The following is a 6032-nucleotide window of genomic DNA, read 5'->3' on the forward strand; positions in this document are numbered from 1 at the left end:
CAGAGCAGTTCCTGCGAGTCTACTTCCAGGCAAGCGAATCTACCTGGGGGCTGTGCCTAAGGCACACCAGGTAGCCTCTGCCTCGGAGCTCTTGCTGTCGGAAGCCCACCTGAGCACACATCCAGGCAGCACCCGTCCTCTGCTCACCCAGACCACAGGGGAAGATCTGGGCAACTCCTCTTCCAGGACATTACTGCAGCATATGGAGATAATGGTCTGCTCTACCTTCAAGCCGTCAGAACTTAAGGGGCTCAGGCATCTTTCTCTCACAGACATGTGCCTGCTGCTCTCCCCGCTCTTCCACTCAGCTGGGGAGCGGAGGTCCAAAGCATTTTCTCAGAAACTCAACTTGATGTAATCTTTCTCACATTTTTTCTCATCAGTGTTCCTCCCCACTGTGTGCGCGCGTGTGTGCGCGTGTGTGTGTGTGTTGGGGATATGTGTGTTGGGGATATGTGTGTTGGGGATATGTGTGTTGGTTCAGCCTGATCATGCATTTTCTCCACTCCTTCTTTATACATGTGGGTTGTGCTTTTTAAAACATAACCGTCAAGGCTTAACGTCTTTGTTTTCTTGTTCCTCCCTCACACCTCTTTGCAGGCAGCCCTGGCCTCTGACGAGGGAGTGTCACAGGGTGGAGATGGCATATCAGTTCATCCTTTACAGACCATCCAACCGCAGGAGTTATCGCTTGAAAAAAGGTTTCACAGATCGTTGGGAAATGCTGGGCACATGCCCTTTTCTTCATGACTCACGGGGCAGATAAACACATAAGGGTCACCTCCAGGGAAGAGCCCTGTTTATACACTAGTGATTCCCAAATGCGCTCAGCTTCAGAGGCTGCTTTAGAGAAGTCTTGGGTGGGCGTGGCCCAGGCTTAGGCTCCTGTTCCCAGGACTGCTGTATTTCTATATACAAAGCAGTTAACATTTTTCACGACAATTTTTACAATTATTTTTATTTATTTAGTTCTGGGGACAGGGTCTCATCCTGTCACCCTGGCTTGAGCACAGTGGTGTGACCACAGCTCACTGCAGCCTAAACCTCCTAGGTGACAGCAGTGACTCCTGTGGGACAGGGATCACACCTGCAGAAGAGCTCAGGTGGGTGGATTCACTTCCTGTTGCAGCTGTAACAAACTACTGCAAACTTCACGGCTTAAAACAATGCAAATTTGTCCTCTTACTGTCCCAGAGGTTGGAAGTTTGAAATGGGTCTTATGTGCTAAAATCAAGATGTGGGCAAGGCTGGGTCCTTCTGGATGCTCTAGGGGAGGATCTATTCCTCGCCTCTTCCAGCTTCTGAGGCCACCACAGTCCTTGGCTTGTGGCCCTGCCTCCATCTCCAATTAACATCCCTCCAACCTCTGCCTCTATCATTGCCTCTCCTCTCTGATCCTACCTCCCTCTTAGAAACACCCTTGTGATTATCTGGGGCCACCCACATGGTCCAGGGTCCTCTTGCCATGTCAAGACCCTTAATCACATGTGCAGGGCTCCTTCTGCCCTTCACAGGCTCTGAGGATTCGGATGAGGATGTCTTGGGAGTCACTGTTCTGCCTGCCACAGGGTGTGGTGCTGGAGGCATGGAGTGGGCTGTCTGAATCCTCCATCAGAGTCAGGTGATAGCCATGTAACCTCACATGGAGCTGGCTGGATGATTCTTGGACAAGTCTCTGTTGGCAAATCCCGATGAGCCCCGGGCACTCTGCACTGCAGCCTGCCAACGCCAGCAGGGATGGGAGACTACACTTTTGACAAACCAAGTCCAGTCCTAGACACTGAGATCTGGGCTGCAACTCAGTCCTCCCTGCCCCATCCCTGTGATGGGACCTCTCCAGAGACAGAATGCAAATGGGCTGGTAAGGAGCTGCTCTGTGAGCTGACAGGCTTCACTGCCACCACCACAGCCACCTGGGGCGATGGAACGGGTGGCTCGTTAAGGCCAGGAAAAACAACAGTGTCAGTTGTGCCACACCCACACTGAGGTCGGGTGCCAGCCCACGGCCAAGCACCAGACCCTCAGGCAGCACATCTCACAGTGGAAAGTGCCGGCAGCCACCACTCAGATGCTTTGGGGCTGGGGCTGGGGACTTGAGAGCCACTGGTAGGACAAACAGCTCCAAAGTTGCCTGTTCAAAGAAGAAGAAGAGAGAAAAAGAAGGGAGGAGGGAAGGAAGGGAAGGAAGAAAAGGAAGATGGAAGGAGAGAAGGGGGTCGAAGAAGAAAGAGGAGAGGAGGGGAGGGAAGGGAAGGGGAGGGGAGGAGAGGGAGACAATCCCCCAAGCCCAGTTAGCCCTCAGCCACCCCTGCAGAGATGAGCAGCTGTCCTCCAAAGCTAGGAGGCGCTCTGATTTCATAGCAGGTGAACATCAACAGAAAATCTCACCCACTGGCAGCAGTTTGGTCCTATTTTCCCCAGGTGGGTACCTACCTTTTGGCACCCCTCAGATGAAGCCCCTTTGGGGGCTCTATGAATTATCTCGAGTTAACAATAAGCTTCAGGCACCCTCAGGGCTTGGGGCTGGGTAAAGAAGAGAAGGAACGACCTACTCCTGATCAGTTTTGAAAATCACCCCTTCCTCAACCTTTCAGCTACCCTCCCGCTTTGCAGCTGCTTCTCCCCGGTGCCCTGCCCTTTAGTCACTCCTGTCTGGGACTGGCCACCTGGTGGCCTTCTGGAGGGTGGCACCATACTCAGATGTCGTTTGGACTCTCCTCCCCCACTGTTTAAAACAAAACAACCAAAAAAACACCCCCTCAGGCCGGGCATAAGTGGCTCACATCTGTAATCCCAACTCATTGCGAGGCCAAGGCAGGAGGATCACCTGAGCCAATGGGTTCCAGACAAGCCTGGGCAACATGGCCATACCCCTTCTCTAAAACAAAAACAAAAACAAAAAAACAAAAACCTCTTTTCCTCTTTCCCTCAGTCCCAGGAGAGGGGGTGCTGGGTCTGTTGAGGGTCTTCACAATAATGCCAGTGGGTTTGAGTCCAGGGATAGGGTCCCCATCTGCCCTGTTATTCTTCCTAGGACCCCCACTTCTGCATTTTTGGGGCCGCAGTTCAGATAAGGGGGCAGGGAGGGGATGGTGCTGTCTCCTGAGTTGGGGGAAGAGAAAGAAGAAAGCACTGCCTGGCTGTGCCTGCTTCCTTCCCTCCTGCCTGAATTCTGCCTGTCCCCAAACAGTGTGGCCCCACTCAGCCTCCTCATCCCCTTTCCTGCTCTCCCCAGCAGCCAGGCTGCACCCCCCACTGCATACAACGATCACACACCACCTGGATCATAAGCCCTCTCCTCCCGTCCTGAGCAAATCCCTCCTGTGCTTGACCTTACTCAGTTCTCACCCTCTCTGAGCAGCATTCCCAGAAGATCTCAGAATTCTCTGTATCTGATATAAACTGTATTGCGGGAGAAGAGATTCTGTGGTCCCTCCAGTATGTTTGGAAAATGTGGATTCTATGCTGCAGGACTTCTCAGAACCTTTGATATAACAACATCTGCGGGCAGGGGGCGAGCCAGTACACGTAAGGACCTCAGGCCCTTGACACCTCTTCCTCTGGGAAGCCTTCCTGGCATTACTAGAGATTATTCCTTTCTAAATTTCTCTTGCACTTAGAAGGAGTGCACCACTGTTTAGCTCTTTCTTAGTCGCTCACTTGTTTTCCCAAAACTCCACTGCCTTTGTCTAGGCCCCCGCTAGCAAAGCAGCTTGAGGACAGGGGTCCTGTTTCATACCAGGCTAAGCACCTGGCAGGAACATCACATTTCATCGACTGACTTCTAAAACTGATTTAAACTAGTAGAAAATAGGGTCAGCTTTCTGGTAATTTCTCCACTTAATTGTCCTCTTACATCATCAGCAAAAGTACTGCCTGTGAACACTTTCCATAGAAACTGAAAGAAACGAGGAAGTGATTCTTAGAACAGATGCTACCAAAGGTGGAATTAACTTTTTCTTTCCTTGTACTGATCTAGATGGTTTATCAACAGCAATACACACACCCCTACACATCACAGATGCACATACACATACACACACACCCCTACACATCACACACAAATACAGCCACACAGAGCTATCCCAGACAGCCCCTCAGTTCCAGTAGTTACAGAGATGCATAGAGATGTATACCAGAGCCTTCCTTGGTAACTCATGCCTCTTCCACACTTCCTCCCACAACTTGCCAAGGAGAGATGCTCTGCCCGTTCTGCCCTGACCACGTGGCTTTCCCCGAAACACCCCTTTCCCACCCAGGCCTCCACCTTCATACTCTTCCATGAAATCACACTTCAGTGCCAGCCCAGATGCCACCCTTCCTCCCCAAAGCTGAGACCAGACATGATTTTTTCTCCTCACCAAATCCCTCTCCTAAGACACAGGAGTTCCTTCTGTCATTAGCTGTGTGTAGCAGTCTGTTTATGTGTGCAGTGGTGTGTGGTGTGGTGCATATGTGTATGTAAATGTGTGTGGGGTATGTGTGTGGTGCATATGTGTCTATGTGTATGTGGTATGTGTGGCATATGTGTATGTGAGGTGTGTGTGGTGTGTATGTGACTGCTGTGTGTGTGGTATGTGGTGTGTGTAGTGACACATATGTGTGGCGTGTGTCTGAGTGTGTGGTATGTGCTGTGTGTGGCGTGTATGTGAGGTGTGTGTGTGGCGTGTCTATGCGTGTGTGGTATGTGGTGTGTGTGGCGTGTGTGTTGTGTCTATGCATGTGTGGTATGTGGTGTGTGTGGTGTACATGTGTGTGTCTTGTCTTCCCTGCACTGGTTGCTTGAGGTAGGCTCTGTGCCTTCCCTGAATCTTCCCAGGCTCAGTGTGGGCGCAGGACTCCCCTGGGGACCTGGAGATGGGAGCCCCTCCTGCAGTGACCCCCTTGCTGTGGCTTTTCTCTTCCTCACTCACAGTGGATGAAGCCACCTCCAGTTCCACAGCTCCTGCTCCCAGTCACCGGGAGAGGCCAAGCTAACCTGGGTCCCTCCAGGAGATCCATTTCACAGGCAGTGGACACAACTCACTAGTCCTCCCCACTGCCGAGGTGAGGGCGTAGTCAGAGCAAAGCCATGGATGACACAGGGGAAAACCCTGGAGAATTAGAGCAGGCTGAATGTTTAGGCTCAGAAGGGAAGAGCCCGTGAGAGGCAAAAAGGTTAAGGCCCCTTCAGGGTTGGGGTGTGTGTGTGTGTGTGTGTGTGTGTGTGTGTGTGTGTGTGCGGTGGGTGGGGACAGGGATGTCCTGGGAGCAGAAGGGACAGAATTATCCTCTGAATGCTCTAAGGTGGGACAGGGAGCAAGGATAATTGACGGTGATAGCACAAGTAACATTAAAATATTACTAGATCATTCTATGATGCATTTATACTTCTAAGCATCATGTTGCACATCATAGATATATACAATTTTATCTATCAATTTAAAAAATAAAATAATAAAGTAAACATATATAAAACACTGTTATTCAGAAAAACAAAGAATAACTAGAAACGGGTGGAGCTTTAAGGGAAAAACAAAGCCCCCAGCCTGAGGCGTCTAGTGCTTCATACTTGATAGGAAACCCCAATAAACCCAAATAAGTGTACCCTACGTCATAAACGGGCAATATCAGCTTCTTTGAGGCTCCCAAAAGTAACAAGTGTTAACATTTTTAGCTGGATCTAAACTTATGCAGATTTTGGCATTAATTCTGAACATTAAATAGGAAGGAGAAAATGGAAGTTTATAAAACACCCATATTCCTCCAAAATAAATAAATAAATAGACGATCCCATTACCGCTCCCCACCCCACCCTGGGAACTATTAATAGCAGGTTATTCTGTGATTAAAATCACACGATGCCACGGCCCACTCGTTGCTGTGATGGAAGTACCATACCACTGTGCTGGGTTTATATTTAGCCCCCAAAGCTGGGTCATCAGAAATAGCAGAGCAAGATTGTTCTATTTTAATAAAAAAATAGTACATTATTTAGGAATTCATATCTAAAGGTGATATCATTCTGTCCTGGAGAAAACAGAAAGATATTT

The sequence above is a fragment of the Macaca mulatta genome, chromosome 17, assembly GCF_049350105.2.
Source record: "Macaca mulatta isolate MMU2019108-1 chromosome 17, T2T-MMU8v2.0, whole genome shotgun sequence".
NCBI lineage: Eukaryota > Metazoa > Chordata > Mammalia > Primates > Cercopithecidae > Macaca > Macaca mulatta.